Raw genomic sequence first — 17,808 nt, forward strand, 5'->3', positions numbered from 1 at the left:
TGTTACTGTTAAGTTGTAGAGCTCTAAATGGTTTAGAGTTTGACTTTGGGAACTGCCTCTCCTGTTACGAACCTACTCAGAGATTATAACAAAATAATATAAAGTTATGTAGGAAAGGTCCTTCTGAAGGTGTCTCCACTGTATTAGGATAGTGGAAAGCAGCTTTCTTTTATGTCATCCCTAGTTACCTGAGCAGTTGTGTTTGGGTCCTACTTTCTCTACCTTTAGGAAATCTATAAAAGCATATCCCTTTTAATAACCAATGATTCTATTATACATGTTTTATTTGTTTGTTTGTATGTAGTTTTTCTTTGTGTGTTGTTTTTCACTGTAAACTCACATAAGTGATTTCAAACAGAAAGCTTGCATATAAATCAATACATCAATACTAAATAAATATTAAACATGGAAGTGACAATCTTCACAATTTTTTACAATTACACATTCACAATGCTTTTGTTATTTTGTTTTGAATGGGGTAGCATTATGGATTTAGAAAGCTACTTTGGCCGAGTATTTGCAGACTGCAAGAGATATCTCCCCTACTGCATAAAATGAGTTTTTAATTATATGGTTGATTGACATTTGGCAAGAAAACTTGTAGTTCTAAACAACACACGTATACACACAATTGGAAATTCAAATTCTGATTCCTTCAGGACAGGGTGTACTTCAAGAGTTCCTCTTAGTCTGTTTCCAAATCATAAACATTTTTGCAGTGATGTGTTTTCCAGGTGGTGACCAGAAAGGGAAAGCTGGAGAAAACAGCTCTTGCAGCACCCCTAAATTCATTTAGTACAAATTCATTCTGAATACATGTGTGAGCTCAGCAGAAACCCCAGTGAACAGATCCCTTACATGGATAGCTTTGATGCAATTTTTTTTCCCCCTATACCACCTCGGTACCATTGTGAGCCCCTTATCAACCATGAGATGAAGAAATAGAAAGTGACAGCATTCCCAAAAGCCTTTCAGCAGAATGTGATTAGAACTGAATTCTTTTGTAAGGCCGCTTGATTAAATAGAGATAATTTTACACTGAGAGACTGTCTGCTTCTATATTACAGCTTGAAGTCTGTGGAGCCAGAAGTCATGGAGGTAGGTCCCTTGTAGCCTGAGAAAGCTTTGCATAAAATGGACAGTTGTATACGATGCAAGATACTAAATAGGAAAACAAGGTATTAGCACTACAAGAGAAACTGGAATAAGTTATTGTATACTTTGTTTATTTTCCTTGCTAGGAATTTGCATTAAAATAATGTAAAATAGAAAATGTTAATCAGAGAAAGAAGGAAAAACCCTTCATTTCTTTTCTATAACTGAAACCACAACTTCTCTAATTTGACAAATGGCCTTCATAATGTGTAGAGCTATTTATTTTACAAACCAGACCTGTGAGTGTTATTCTATGTACCTATGGGTGATATTTATCTCTAAACTTTTGTGTCCTTTTGCACACATTTTTTCTATTGAGGACTGTGCTTAGCTTTTAAAGGCTGTGCTATGGCTACACTCAAAAACAGGCAGAATTAGTACACCAAGAAAGAAGATGACTTAAACCTGATTTACATTAATTAGCTTGCTCTTTTATTTAGAATTTTTCCTCTTTTGTTAAATGGAATATTCATTTGAAGGCATAAACTGGATAAGCAAACTTTAGAAGAACTTTGAGGGGATCACAGGTTTTCAGGTTATATAGCTCTGCTGTCAACTGTATTAACAATTGTTTCCCAAACAGATTTAGCCTTTTGGGTAGAATGATAAACATATAACAAGATTGGAAATACAATAGAGGAATATTTTTCTCCCACTTTAGTTAATAATGGCATTAGAGCTTTATTTAGATTTTTTGATAAAAATAAAATATATTAACATCTAGAAATTTGATATAACAGGTCAGGCTGGTTTTCAGTGGGGAAGGATTCTTTTTCTTATCTTGAGCATTTGAGAAACTGTTTCTTCCATGTTTGCCTCTGAGGAATAACAGCTATCCTATTATTGCTCTTTATATTAAAAGAGATAAAGACATGAAAGGCTTGGGAAACAAAATGAGGAAGGGGTAAAATAAAAAGTTGAAGGAAGGTGAGCATCCATCGTAAAGGCATACCCTTATGTAGAAGGATATCTTAGATATCAAAAATGCAGATCACAAAAAACTCAGAGCAATGTTAAGTAGAATTCCACAGTAGCAGAAGCTATAGGAGACAGAGCTCAAGATGGGCGGATGTTCCTAAAAATGGAGCTATCAAATGGCTCTGACAGTTGTAAACTATTAATGAAGGACATTAGATTAACCCCTCATAACTGCACAAAAGTCTTAGTAAAGTTCTAAAAAAGAATATTATGGGAGGTAGAAAGAGGCATGAATATAGAATGGGAGGTACTAACAGTACATATGGAAAGGATCTGGATGTTTTCATGGATCACAAGCTGAACATGAGTCAACAACATGATGCAGCTACAAAAGAAGCAAATGCAGTTCTGAGCTGCATCAACCAAAGTATAGGGTCAAAATCAAGAGAAGTCATTATTCCTCTCTATTCTGCATTGATCAGACCACACCTAGACTACTGCATTCAGTTTTGGGCACTGAATTTTAGGAAAGACATTAACAAACTGGAACATGCCCAGAAGAGAGCAATCAAAATGATAAGTGGCCTGAATTATGAAAAATGGTTTAGCCTGGAAAAGAAAAGACCATGGGGAGACATGATAGCTTTTTTCAAATATGTGAAGGGCTGTCATATAGAAGATGATGTAAGCTTCTTCAGTGTTATTCCAGAACACAAGATAAGAAACAATGGGTTTAAATTATAAGGAAACAGCTTTTGATTAGGCATTAGGAAAATGTCCTAATGTAAGAGCTATTAAATAATGCAACAGACTGCTTTGGGATGTGGTGGATTTTCCATCATTGAAAATGCTGGATGGCCATCTGTTGGGGATGCTTTAGTAATGGATTCTTACACTGGGCAGAGGAATGGCCTAGATGATTTCCAAGGTGCCTTCTAATCCTTACCACACTACGATTTATTGATAGAAACATGGCCAAGGAATACCTATTTACTATTTACTTTACAGAATTATAGAAAGTAAAAAGTGGAAGGATGTTGTATGTCATCTAGTCCAGGGCAAGAATCCACTAAACCATCCCCAAAAAGTTGCTCTCCAATCCCCTGTTCGAAAATCTCCAGGAAGGTGGAGTCCAACAAGGTTCCTCATGGCTGGCTGGGGAATTCTGCGAATTCGAGTCCACACATCTTAAATTTCCCAAAGTTGAGAAGCACTGATCTAGATAAACTGTTCCAGAGTTTAACAGCTCTTACTGTCAGGAAATTCTTTCTATTATTCAGTTTGGATCTCCCCTTGTTTAATTTAACCTGTTGATCCTTGTGCTATTTCTAGTTTCAACAGAGAACAAGTCCACTGCCTCTTGTACAGGGCAGCCTTAAAGGTATTTGTAAACTGCTTTTTTTCATACAAACTAATTTTATTCCTATATCCTAGACTTAGATGTGAAGTACTTTATAATCATCCTTCTGTTTTAACATTCTCCAAATGTTGTGCTGTAGTTCCCCAATTAAAGACAGCAAAACAATAAATATTAATTCAGAACAACCACACACATAAATGTATGTGCTTTTTTTTGCTAAACATGCCCATGTCCTTTACATATTTTTCATAGGTCTTGATTTCCAGGCCCCATATTATCATGGTAGTTCTGACCAGTTTCAGTTTCTTCATTCCCTTTAAAGTTCAGTGCATAGAAAAGGACACAGTGTTCAAGTGCAATCTAACCAGTGTGAGTACAAGGGATCATTTCTTCCTATGATTCAGATTCAATGTTTCTGTTAATGCAGAAATCCATAATTTTATTAGCTTTTTAAGTTCCTGCATCACATTTCTGGCTCATGTTCAGCTGCTGGGCTGCTAGTACTCTGAATAAGTTAAAACTCCAAAGTCAAAATAAATTGCATCCCAACTTGCTGATAGTCTGGCCAAACCTTTAAGTATTATCTTTGAGAAGTAATAGTGGATGGCTGAAATACGAGATGACTGGAGGATGGCAAATGTTACTCCATCTTCAAAAAAAAAAAAAAAGGGGGAATCTACCAAACTACAAAGCACTCAATCTGAGACTGATACCTAGGAAGCTTCTACAACTGGCATAAATAGATCAATCTCTAAACACTTGAAAGCAATTACGTAATTACCAAGTTTGTTAAGAACAAGTCTTTCCAAACTAATTTTCTCATTTGGGGTAAAATTGAGCAATGTCAATTTTGGGCAATGTCCCTTGATTTTCAGTAAAGACAGTGTACCCCATGACATGTTAAACTGCAAGCTAATGGAGCATGGGATGGATGGCATAATACTTAAGTGAATACATAACTAGTTCAAAAATCATACTCATTGGGTGCCACAAGGAATAATCCTGAGTCATTTATTCTTCATTATTTTCACTAAGGGGTTTGATGAAGATGTGGATGTAATGCATGTCAAATAAAATTCAAAATTATCTTCACATGTTAGACAAATGGACTGAAAGTAACAGAATGAAATTTTACAAAGATAAATGCAAAGTTCTCTACTTCAGAAACAGAAATCAAATGCAAAAGGATAGGATGGGGATACCTGATTTTGTAATAATACTCATGAAAAAGAAATTAGGATAGTATTTCTGAATTGATCCTTCTTGCTAAAGAATATTACCTTATTAGTATTGTTAATGGATATTGAGTTATTTTCCTCTGTCCAAGATCTACCTTCTTACTCTGTACCATTCCTTATGTGATAATTCCTTCTCAGATTATAGATGTTTCCTAGGCTTATAATGTAACTACTTAGTGACCAACATTGTGGTCAGGATTATGAGAAATAGAATTACTGTGGAGAGCCTATTTTCACCCCTTTCCTTGCAGCAAAGGGATCATTTAGTTTTCCCTTTCTTACAGCAGTTCATTTTCCAGATTAAAACCTAAAGGTTAGTTATGGTACAAAAGTGCAAATGGCTACTAAACTGCTTACTACTAGGAAGGAATTTTGGTGCTAAACCCCCCTAAGGATGGTCAAGTCAGTGCTGCAAAATGGACAAGATCCAAGCAGCATAAGGAAGATGTTTTCCTGAAATCCTCTTATGTCAGCTACAGCCCTCCTGCCAGATTAGCAGACCACGCCTCACATGTAAATGGCAGCCAAATGACTGTACTTAAGTCCTCCCTTCTGAAAAACTTATATCTATAGCTGGAATGCCTGAGCAGGACAGGAGATGGTTGGTTATTAGCTTCAGTTGCTTCTCCAAGTGAAATTTGAAGTTTTAGAACAGCTTTCCCCACATTTCCCCATCTTAAGGTAGTGGCTCTGCATCTCATATTTTAAGAAATCTGTCTCAATGGATAGCATTATTAGCTACAGTGAGGCCTCTTTTCTTGGCCCTAACAAGTAGAGGTGGTGTTAGCATCTCCATACTATAGATGCTGCTTGGAATCTACTCCAGAAAATAATTAGTTGCTCATAGTTATTTGCATAACTATGAATATGACAGAATGAGAAATAAGGACATGGTTGATTTAGTGCACAAAATTGTTATTTGTTTATTTATTCTCCTCACCACCATCACCACCACCACCACCACCACCACCACCACGCATTCTGTCTCTCAATCCCTAAAGGGGTGATCACACAGAATAAGGTATTAATAACTGAGGCTGAAATAATAATTCCCACTTTGGGAACAGGTTTCTTCTAAATCCAAACCAATGCTTACCAGTTTACTGAAACTGTTATTCATGCAAAGGGCAAATTATGCTGCAGTAAAAAACTCTGAACCATCAATTTTATGTTCACAGCTGCCTCTGTCCCTAGGTTGGATTTCAACAAGTTCCCTTCAGTGCTTTGGATGATTTTAAATACTTTTGATTTTCTGTATCTGACCTGTGTTTGACATATATCATAAATCTCATCATGGGATACTGAGAAGTCACAGGCACATGTTGCACACGTTTTCTTTCCCAGATGACTTTATAAATCTGCTGTTTTCTGCAGAATATGAGGAACTAAATATTGTTTCAGGATGCCTTTGCTCATTTCAGTTCAGGCATAGTACAATAGTAACATATTGAAAATAAAATTTATATTCTGCTTCAAAAAAGACCTGGTCCAGAAAAATAAATATTTGAAAAGAAAGGCCTATCATTGCCTTTCTACATCCAAACAACATCCAAAGCTTGGTCTATACCTTCTTCAATAGTCTGAGTTCCAAAAGCACAAATCCACTGCCTTTATGGTGAGTATTTTATAGTACTCCCTACTGTAAGCATAGTAGGGAATCTAGAATCAAGTGATGTGGGAGAAAGAGTGGAAATTCTACCATATGCCCATTGCTTGATATGCTGAGGTCTGTGATTCAATGTGTTCTGCCATTAATCACATCAATACAATGGTATCCTCATTCTAATTCAAAAACGGAGTTATCAACTGAAAACAATGTTTGCAGTTACATCACTTTAAAAAGAGCCCTTTTTCAATTAAAAGCCCTTATTGCTGCCGAGTGCCAGATGAATTAATACTACTGGAATGTTTGAGAAGGCTTGAGAAAGGGTGTGCCAAACCTATTTGTTTTTTCTACATTTAATCACACATGTTTCTAATTTGTCTTAAAAATATAACATATGTAGAAACAATGGCATTATAGCTTATAAGACATATTCCAAGTTATACAAAATTAAATTCTCCATCTTGTTCTAGAAGCCAGAGTAAAAGCACAATACTTTGCTGTTTTACAGATCTCAATAAAACAACAGCAGTGACACAGGAAAATCTATCTTTCTCTGTCCATGCTATGGACAATACAGGTAGAAAGAAGTATGTCACCCTCAGTCACAATATGAGTCACCCACCCCAACCCTAAGCACTGAATTTAGCCTATGTCTATTATGTGTTGGAAAGTACATGATAGATTTTTCTTTTCATCATAAATAAAGTACTATGAGATGATTTTATACAATGGACTTGTTACATTAAAGGAACATTGATGTGATTCATCATGGTTTCTATTTTTAAACATAAAAATAATAAACTTTTTAAAATCCCTCTATGAAATTGTTTTACATTTAATTATGAAGTTCCGAAGTAGTATATAAGTTATATAAATAAAGAACTACTAAATATTAGATTGATTGCAGAGGCATAATCAACAGAAACGAGTCTGTTCTTCTTTCATGCAGACACCACTGTATGTTTCATTCACTTATCAGATGGAATTAATATGACTCATACCCATGACATACTCAATATCTTCATTTTTATGAGATGAGAAATGTAAAACACCATAGATAACATTCTAGTCCTCCAGTGATTATTCCCAGGGGCTGAATCAATGAGTAAACTTAGCTTCAGTAATCTTCTTTACATAAGAGATAGTCATGACAGAGTCCTAAAAAGGACACCTCAGAGAGAAATATGACACTATAGTCTATTGGGAACCTATCATGTATACAACTGCCAAGTTTCACAGCTGGGTCAATTCAAATGAAATAGGAGCTACTATGAACTTTCCTTATCCCCCAGCCAAAAAATAAAAAAATCCAAACTAAAAGGCTGGGTTATATCTGTAAATTAAATTATTTTTCTTGTTGAGATTAATTTTCAAGCTTCTCACTAACCTAATCTGTAATTTAATACAGTAATTTATTTGAAACGCTGACACCAAATCTGGAAAAACAAACAGTTTGAATTAAATGTTACTAAATTTATTTGTTAAATATAATCAGAGCCATATCATTTAATCAGTTATTCAAATTAATTTATTTTATACCCAAACCTTTATTGGCATTAAAAGAGCAAACAGAAATACAAAAACACTCATTGACATATCATAAGATTAATCAAACAGAAAGCCATACTCATTGAGAGATTTGTTTACATTTACTATTGAGTGCTTCATCCAAGAATTTAGCCACAGTTCTGGTAATTTCAGGCACGGCATCTCTCAACAGATATTGGCAGGCTGATACAGTACTTGGCAGATATTTGCCCTGTAAAGATTTTGAAAGCATAATGGAGAGTCTCAACTAGGTGGCAATCAAAAATTATGTGGTGAATTGTATCAGGGGTGCCACAAGAACAAAGCCTCTCGTGGTTGGGGATGCGTTTGTATCTTCCAAGAAGTATCTTGGAAGGAAAAGAATTTACTCTGGCCAAAAAAAAGGCTCTACACTGAGATGGAAAGAAGGTTTGCTGCATTCGCCTCTGAACAGAAACTCCTGAGGCACAGGCTCCGAAGAAAGCTAGTTTATTCAGGCGTAATGCATAGCAGTTACAGACAAAGCCAGGATTGGCCTGGCACGGTTTCTTACAATAGTTTTATAGGGTTCCCCCCTTACCCGCAGTTACCCCTCTGTTCTGCCCCTTTCCCTTGCCCTGGGCTACCCATCTGCCCATTTCGATCTTCTTTCCCCTCGCCTTGATGGCAGATTAAGCCGGTTTCTGCTGTATTGTAATCTTCTTCCTTTGTCTGCCTTGCCCTTGCATTCCTGGAGCTTTTCTTATGGTGAGTTGGAGTGGCTGTTTTAATCTGGTTTCTAATTGCCGCTGATTGCCTCTGGATTGCTGTGCTCCCGGTGTATTGTAAGCCGGAGTTGGCCGGGGCGCATGGGGAGCTGGCTGCGCTCCAGTTTGCCACTTCTAGATGACTCTCTTCTGCGAGTTAATTGCCCATCCCCTGTCCTTAGTTTACCTGCGGTTGCCTTGTTTCCTTGCCTTGATCACCTATTGCCTGAGGCGGTGAAATTGACCAAGGGCTCTGCGCTAGCAGTGTGTGCTTCCTAGGCTGAATCTGACACAGATCATACAAGTAAGACACCAAGAAACCCAAACGGGTTTCTCTTCCTAGCATGGAAGGCGAACAAACATGGGGTTGAGCAGGTCTAAGTTTGTGATATTCTAAATCTAAACATCTCTGTTTAATAATTCTAAGTACATAAGTTTCATCTGATAAATATAAATCATCAATTACTATCCAGATTTGCTTAAGTTTAGACATAATATGCCAAGACCAATGCAAAATATATTTATCCATATATATACCACATATATATATATATATATATACACACACACACACACACACACCACAATATATATATAATACACAAATATATCCATATATATATACCACATATCCATGTGATAACAGGGTACAAGGAGCAGCTCTAAATAAAATCCTAAGCCAATATTTAAATGTTGTTAACCACGCTTTGGTTTCTATCAGATGTTGGCCAGTTTCTAAACAAATTATAAGATAGGAGACACAACTGGGAGCCCCCAAAAGCTGCCTCAAAAAGGTTGCTTGAATGCCCTCTACTTTACGGTTAAGAGCTCCCAGCCAAATGGGCATGCCATATGAAATTTGAGAAAGAGGTTAAACGTTGGATATTCTAATCGCTGCAGGTACATATTAAAAATTAATTTATTAAAAACCTTATAATAAAAGATGCCAGGATTATGTGATAAACATTTTAAAAATCCCAAATCATTACTTTTAATATTTGTGCTTGTAAATGCTACAGGGTATCTTAAGAGCCATCCATGTCTAAAACATAAGGATGCCATGCTATAACACTTGAGAAAAATTATATTTGTTTCAGAAATTATGCAAATATATATTAAGAAATTATAACATATGCAAATGTATATTCATTAATATAACAAATTTAATAAAATTTGTTCAGTCCTAAATAGCATGCAATTGTAACAACAGGTTGCTAAAATATTATAAATCATTTAATACATTCTCAGTAATCACCCTTCACAATATATTGGAGGACTGATTTCATATCTGACATGGAATTATAGTTTATATTGCTATGACACAAACAACTACAGCCAAACAACAGAATCTGAAAATAATAGGGAAATTACATAACATATTTTTTATGACTCCATAAATTCTCCTACTTTGCACTTGTTGATGGGTGCAATTGAACAAGGTTAAGTTCTCCCAAAAGTGCAATTTGAACAGCAATGAACCACAGTGGATCTAACAGGGATCTAGTTTGGTTTTCCCTCATGGGAAGTTCCAAAGTCTAGAAGATGTCATAGAAACCAATGCCTTAATATCCAAATAATCTCATAGAATACATGAGTTAAAAGGGATGTTATCAGTCATCTAATATCTGTTAAGTCAGAAAGCCAGGAGGAAGAAGCCAAGAGTTCAAACTCTGGAAAATGGACATATAAGTCTTCGATTTCTTTGCATTGCAGTAGGCAATCAACTATTGTGCTTTAGGCTTTATTCTTGTCTGCAATAAAGATTCTAATCTAGTAATTGTATCTGGGAGTCGTCTGCCAATTCTAGCCAAGAGCTAAACTATAGATTAAAGGTCTGAAGATCTGTGATTTACTGTGGAGTCCAGGTATAAAGTCTGACAATGAGTGGCAAAAAGTATCTCCCCTTCCACCTTCTCCATACTATGCATAACTTTATGCATATTATTTTTCCTTACCCAGTTTTGCTTGATAATTTATCTTTAATGCTTTAATGTTCTGATCCAGAATAGATATTTCACTGGTCAACCAGATCCTTCCTGGATTCACTCTGGATCCCTTTTTATTATTCCCCTGGTATGCATGCTCTTAAAATAATATTACAGTACATAAGTTGGTTAGGAAATCAGCAGTTAGTAAGAAGGAAGTCAAGACCTCTTCTCTCTCGTGCAGTGGGTTTATGTTACATGAAAATTCCAGCTAAGTGTTAGAAAAAAAGAATTCTTAATAATAAAAGCAGTTTGACAGTGGAACCAATGACCCAGAGAAGTGGTAAATTTCTCTTCATTGGAGATATTGAAGCACAGATACTTTAATTTGGATTCCTGAACAGAGCAGGGGAGTGAGTTCAGTGGCCTAAATGTCCCTTTCCACCTGCACATCAGTAGATATTTTCAGCTGGCTATGAACACTGAATGAGCTTTATATTTTGTAATATGAAGTATGTTAAGCTGTTGAATATAACAGACTGATGGTGTTAACATGACTTAAATCCAACACAAATACTTTGTTTTACATTGTCTAATTCAGTGTTATTGTTGATACTTTCTTAAAGGTTTCAAATCTGTTCAGATTGTCAGAAAACGACAGACACGGGTTCGGTTGCCCAGTAGACAGAAGTTTTTTTATTGGGCACGTTTGCAAAGGTGGGTCCCTCCCGCAGCAATGGAGGAACCCCGAAACAAGGTCTGACAGGTTTTTATACCCCCTATCTGTCCTCCCCCTCCTAAGAGGGCTTGGCTCACAATCTCACCTTTTTTTACCACCCCGGAGCGCCGCTAATTAACCGCAAAACCGCAGACATTCCACTTTCCGAATCCAATCAGCGCAATACACACTGCAATACCCACTTGACCCAACAGCCACCCCCTGCCGTTTCTCTTCACTCTGGTGCGAACGTGCCTTCTGCCTATATTTCCTCCCTCCTGCCGTCCCCCCCAAGGCTGCCCCATGGTGCACAGCGCTCTCCCCTAGCAAACATGGTTCGTTTGAGGCCCTCACTTCTCCCTGCCTTCTCACAATCCCCCCTTTTTCTTTTCACACCTCTGTTGGGCCTCAAACCTGGCTAACAGGATTGCTCCCTCGTCCCGGACCCGGGGTTTCACACACTGGGACAGGTAATTCCCACAAGCAGGGAGGCATTGCATTAAGCAACATACTAGGACCAGTAAGGCAATGAAGCCAATAGCTAGCACAGAAAGTTGTTTTAACCAAGCAAAGTTAGGTAACCAACTAGTGAACCACGACCAATTCCATCCCTCTGGATCCTCGGATATGCGAGAGGCTACGGTCTTCAACTTGGCTAGTTTTGCTTCAATATAATTCTCATTGTTGGTTAGGTTAAAGCAACAAAGACCTTGAAAAGATTCACAGCCTTGTCCTGCCCTTAATAGGAGATAGTCTATAGCTATCCGATTTTGAATGACCGCCCTCCTGATCTCAGTGACTTCTTCAGTGAGAGCTGCAATGAGAGAGGATATAAGGTTGACACTTTTAGCCAGGAGGCAGGCCACCTTCCTTAGGTCCAGATAAGTTCTTCCGCTTAGTGCAGGAACCCCTACTAAGGAGAGGGCCAGAGCCATGGCTTCTGTTTCGGACAAGAGTGTCACATCACTCTCACAATCAGATGGCAGCTCCCTTTTTCTTTTTTTTCTTTTTTTTGATGGGTGCGCTTGCATTGGAGGCAGGGCATATAGAGAGGTCAGGCGCCCTACGGCACAAGGGCCCCCTAAACTATAGGCTGGAACATAGGTATAAGCTTCATGTCCACATAACAAAAAGAAACCTTTAGGTAGGTATAGAGGGGTTGAAGCGTAAGGGATATTATAGACCCCTCCACAAGTGAAAGCAGGACCTTTTGAGGGCAATGGGTGGGTACGGTTCTGGGTATTGTTGAAATATACACATTGAGTTGCATTGGTTATCCCCAAGAGATTTAGAGCCATTTGCCTTTGATTAGTCCAGGGTCTTGGTAAGGGAGAAGACCCAAAATGATAGAACATCCCCCCCCACGGGGGATCATCCCCAGTGATATCAATATTCGCTATCTGAGTAACATTCTTCAATGCTTCCAAGCTGATGGGCATTCCAAAGAAACAGGTGGAAGTGACACCATTCACAGTCAAGAGTTGCCCCACACAAAAAGTTGTGCTGTTCAAAGCTGTCTGTGCCAATTCTACAAAAAAATTGTTGTTAGAGCTGTGCTGTAGAGCATCTAAGCAGTGACATAACAGAATAACCTGGATGCAAGCCTTTATGTTGGTCATCTCCTCCCCTGCCTTAGTTCAGTTCCTTTTAAGTTTTACTTTGAGTCCGTCTCCCGGTTGGGCAGTCCACGGTCGGGGGTCGGGAGCTCGCTTAACCCAATGGTAGTGGGTCCAACCCCCCTCTCGGGTCCAAACCGCTGATTCAGTTGCCAGGAGAACTTGGTATGGTCCCTCCCAAGATGGTTTCAGCTTCTCATCCTTCCACGTCTATCAGGACCCAATCCCCTGGCTTGTGGGGGTGTTGGTCTTCCAGCAAGGGGGGCCGTTGAGCGAGGAGTCCCTGTTTTCTTAAAGACAAGAGAGATTGTGACAGTACCAAGAGATACTTTCTTAGGAAGGCAACCTTTAGCTCAGGGATAGGCTCTCCCATTGGAGCAGGAAAGGTCTTCCCATCATCAGCTCGAACGGGGAGACCCCCACATCCTTGCGAGGGGCTGTCCGCATTCGAAGCAGGGCAACCGGAAGTGTCTTTGTCCAAGGTAGCCCTGTTTCCAATCCCAGTTTGGTGAGATGTTGCTTCAATACCCCTTTAGCCCTTTCCACTTTCCCACTGGATTCAGGATGCCAAGGGGTGTGGAGTTCCCATCGAACCCCCAGGCTCCAGTACCACAGCTTTACAGTGTCTACCAAAACCTGCACCCCCCAGTGAGACCCTTCGTGCAGTTTCTCCAACATCCCCCTCATGTCAGCATGGCTCACTACTGGGGTCCCCTCAATTGTAACCCAAAGACCTGCTTCCTCCCTGCAACCTTCCCTTTCCAGCAGCTGTGAGTAAACCCCGTTCCAGCCAAATTTTCCCGAAAGTGTGCACTACTCCCCAGGTGTATCGCGAGTCTGTGTAAACGGTGAGGGACACTCCCTTTCCCAACTCTAGTGCCCATTTCAAAGCGTGCACCTCACACAGCTGGCCCGACCAGTCCGCTGGTAGTGCCCCCTTCTCTACTGTCTCTCCCTCCGCCGTCACTATCACATACCCTGACTTCCTTTGTCCCTGCTCTACTCGGGTAGACCCATCCACGAACCAGACCTCACCCTCCTCCAGCGGGACCTCCGGCAGGTCCTCCCGGGTCTTTGTTTGCAGCTGCAACAGGGTGGAGCACTCGTGCTCCACCGGCTCCCATTCTTTCCGCTCCCCCGCAAGAAACTCCGCTGGGTTCAAATTCCTGTCTGTTCCTACCACCACATCAGGACTTATCCAGAGAACTGTCTCATATTTCAACATCCTTCCTTCTGTCATCCAAGCAGCCGCCTGCTGACTAAGCACACTTAAGATCTGATGGGGCGAATGGACAATCACGGGGCTCCCAAAAGTGAGTTTTTTCCCTTCTGTCACTAGCACAGCAGCGGCAGCCACTGCCTGCACACAAGTCGGCCATCCCCTCACCACCAGTTCTAGGGCTTTGCTCAGGAAGGCCACTGGTTGATATTTCCCAGCCCGTCTCTGAGTCAGCACTCCAATGGCAGTTCCCCCATGGGCTGTAATGTACAGGTGAAAGGGGAGGGCCAGGTTCGGTACAGCCAGAGCCGCGGCAGTCACCAGGCTCCTTCGTAATTCTCCCCACTTCTCTGTGTCCCCGTCTGTCCATTCTACCCTGTCAGATGATCCTTTCAACTTCTCATACAGAAACTGAGCCTTGCTCATGTACTCATCTATCCATAGCCGGCAATATCCTACTAGACCCAGAAACCGCCGCACCTCCGTTTTAGTATGAGGGGGCTTCAATACTGGTGCATGTGAAGAGAAGGAATCCTTAGTTTGCGCTGGCTGCCAGCTCCTGGATCCTTTTGAAGCAGTGTGGTTGGCAAAAGGACCTCAAATGCAGGATTACCGATATGTCCGTATTAGGAGTTTGGAAGGCAATGGAGGTTTGCTGCCATGCTAAGTGGGAAGCTTGAGTTTGTAATACATTTGTTTATATTTCTACCTCTCCTCACATTTTATTGCAAAACAAGGGACAAATGTTCAGATAGTTTTATGGAAATACAAACCCACAGAATGAATGAAAGTACATTTTTTCTGTTTATAAAGAGATGGAAGTGTGTGTGTATGTGTGCTGCTTTAGGCATAGGCTTGGTGAAACCTGAGGCAAAAGTAAAAGGCATTCAGTTATTAGGATGTAGAAATGACCTTGGGGACAGGGAGAAGAGACACAACCAAGGCAATGGTCAGATAAAAGACAACTTAGCCCGCATCTGGAATGTGGGAGGGGCAAGTGGCTCAGAAGGAACCCTCCCTAGTTTCTTGGGCTGTAAAGGGGAGGAAGAAATGTACTTTCAGACTTGCAAGATTCTGTTAATGTAACTTTATAATAAAGTAGAATTAGCTCATCTGACTGTGTTTCCTTTCTGGTCTACCTCGCAAGGCTGACACAGGCAGCCTGTAAAGATTCCAAGTGAGAACTGGCTGGCTGCAATCCTAGTCAGGCCACAGACCACAAAGGATAAGCACTGACTGATGGATAGTTCTCTGAGAGCCTTGGAATGACAAACAAACAAACATGACCATGTTCAATGTCTTGATATCTCCAAATAATCAAAATATCCTGGATCAGTCTCAGATGTGTTTTTAAACTGGGTTGAGAAGATTTGGGAAACAAAAAGGCTAGACATTAGGAACAGCCTGATAAGAGCTAAGCTCTTTTCATGTGAAATGTTGGATCCTGGGAAGTACTAAACTTTGCTATGAAGAACCTACATTGTAACTTCCACTGGGTTAAATCACAAGATAAACATGTTCTTCCTCCCTGGAGGATCTCTGTTATCGTGGAGGGTTTTGAATACTTCATTTCTCACTCCATAAAAGGATAGAGTGATTCATATTTCAGCCTCTTTTCCTGATCAGAATTCCAGCCAGGTTCATTTATTTATATGGTTACTGAAAAGATACAGCTGTTGCCACAGTAAGTATTTTGGGTTTTATTTCAGACAATGTCCATCTCTATAATATATGTTCTTTTCCTTACATATGTTACATATTTCCTTACAAGTGCCACAAGACATTTTCTTTTTGTTGTAGCAGACTATTATGGCTACCCCTCTGTCTGAAAAATTATTTGTGAGAAGTGAGATTGGCAACCATGTCCTCTCCCATTCTTAAACACATCACAAGGTGCTCAACAGACTGAAAAGCCTTTTCAATACATCTATGTAAGTATGGGACTATGCATGTTGGAACATAACTTCTGATATGAAATTTTGATGTCACATACCACATTATATCCTCATAATCTACCTACTCCCTTAAAGAACACAGTTCTAGAAACAACAAGAGTGGAAGATAGCTACCATGAATACCATAGGATGTAATTTGAAATTGGCAGAATTTATTTGTAGAAAAATATCAAAATGTTTGATATTTAATATTTGATTTGATCATTGCATAAATACCACTGTACCCAAATAGAAAGTTGTGTTGGGAGTGCCTAGTTTAGGTGTTTCTTATCTGACAGTGGGGTCCTAACTCTAGCTATCTGTGTAGCCCACAGCTCAGTGGATGAAGGAAAAGGAGGGAAAGGCAAGGAATCAGAGTTGGGGAAGAAGCACTCAAAGCAGGGATGCGTCATTGTGTGAGCACCCTGTTCAAATTGATGCAAGAATTAATGAAGTGAATACCACCCACCTCAATTCTCCTTACATTTCTTGCCCTCCATGGTCGCTATCCCTTTTTCTCCAAGAAAAAAAACTCACCTCAGTGGAAGGTTATAATGAAGGCAGCAGATCTCTCTACCTTAGGAAAGGGTCACTATCCACTTATTCTACACTGCATATCATACCATCTCCTCTTGGCACGTGTTTTATAAATCTAAAATAGAATAAAATATATAATGCACTCATATACATAAATATCAATTTTTGATAGAGAAGAATACAGTATGTCAAATTATAAGCCTCTGACAAAAGAATAGCAAAAGGCACTGCCAGAATTATTTCCAGAAGGAAAAAAGTCATTTTCTATTTGCTAAATTGATCTCAGAGTTGATGCTCCAAAGGTATCAGATTGTTATGGTATACTGATAGTTCTCATTTGAAATCAGCCTCCCCTCCTCAGTCCTGTTGCAATGTATTAGAACCCATGTTGGACAACATATCTTGGGGAAGCTGAGCTTAACACTGGTTCTAAGTCCCATTACTGGGTAAACATGAGGCAGAGAAGGATGGTGTGATTGAGTGATAGCATGAGCAACTGACACCAGCACTTTGATCTTGCCAAAAGTGGTAGGAAGACTAGATCCAAGAGGAGGAAGAGAAAGCAAATAGGTTAGTGACTAGCCAAATTGGTAATACCAGCATTCAGCCTTTCTGAGCCTACAGGTTATTAGCAAATACCTAGTTGTGCCACCTCTGAAACCAATTCTGCCTGCCTACCTTCTTCTGCAATATCATACCCGTTTAAAGAATAAAGGCATTTAGTGTTCCCTTTTAAACACAGAGAAAGAGAGAGAGATGCACAGCAATTGTGAGGGATACCAAACTTTTAAGAGGAATGTTTGAAGAATATCCTTCCCTGGAACAAGTACAGACTCAAAGGCTTATTTAAATGCTAATAATTTTGCAATGTGTTTGTACTTAGTGTATTTAATTTTATCTCTTTAATGTTGAGATATTTTGAATCCCAAAAATCCAAATATAACTGCATATTATTGATTTCATTATAATACATTATGTGACTCCTACAATAAAATAGGTGTATATTTAAAGTTCAAATGAATGATGATAGAAAATACCGAGGGTTATACTGCTGCTACAAAAAAATGGGACATTGGCCTCTGCAAGGATTGCAGTACACTACAGTACATATTCATGTAATATTATCACATTACAATGTCCAATAGAAAGAATTGCCTACGCCATACACACATATATAACTCTGAAGATTTCAACTATGCTAGCAAATGCCCCCTTGGAGAGTTCTTTCTACATAAAAGAGCTCATGTCTGAAGTAGGCCTATATTTTTTAGTTCAGACTATTGCTGCTATTAATAACAGTTGCCACAAA

General features: G+C 39.3%; 1 long non-coding RNA gene across 1 annotated transcript in view; it reads left to right on the forward strand.

Moving 5' to 3' along the window:
* The window catches only part of LOC148214841 (uncharacterized), a 57,510-nt gene that overhangs the window by 18,270 nt on the left and 21,432 nt on the right, over positions 1 to 17,808 (forward strand). Inside the window, exons 3-4 of the long non-coding RNA XR_015797370.1 lie at positions 1,068 to 1,098; positions 15,829 to 15,959. This is a non-coding gene — a long non-coding RNA (uncharacterized LOC148214841). The remainder of the gene's footprint in view (positions 1 to 1,067; positions 1,099 to 15,828; positions 15,960 to 17,808) is intronic.

Source organism: Python bivittatus, unplaced genomic scaffold, assembly GCF_059951505.1.
Source record: "Python bivittatus isolate LINGU-HERP-01145 unplaced genomic scaffold, Pbiv_v1 ctg000520_np1212, whole genome shotgun sequence".
In the NCBI taxonomy this organism is placed as follows: domain Eukaryota; kingdom Metazoa; phylum Chordata; class Lepidosauria; order Squamata; family Pythonidae; genus Python; species Python bivittatus.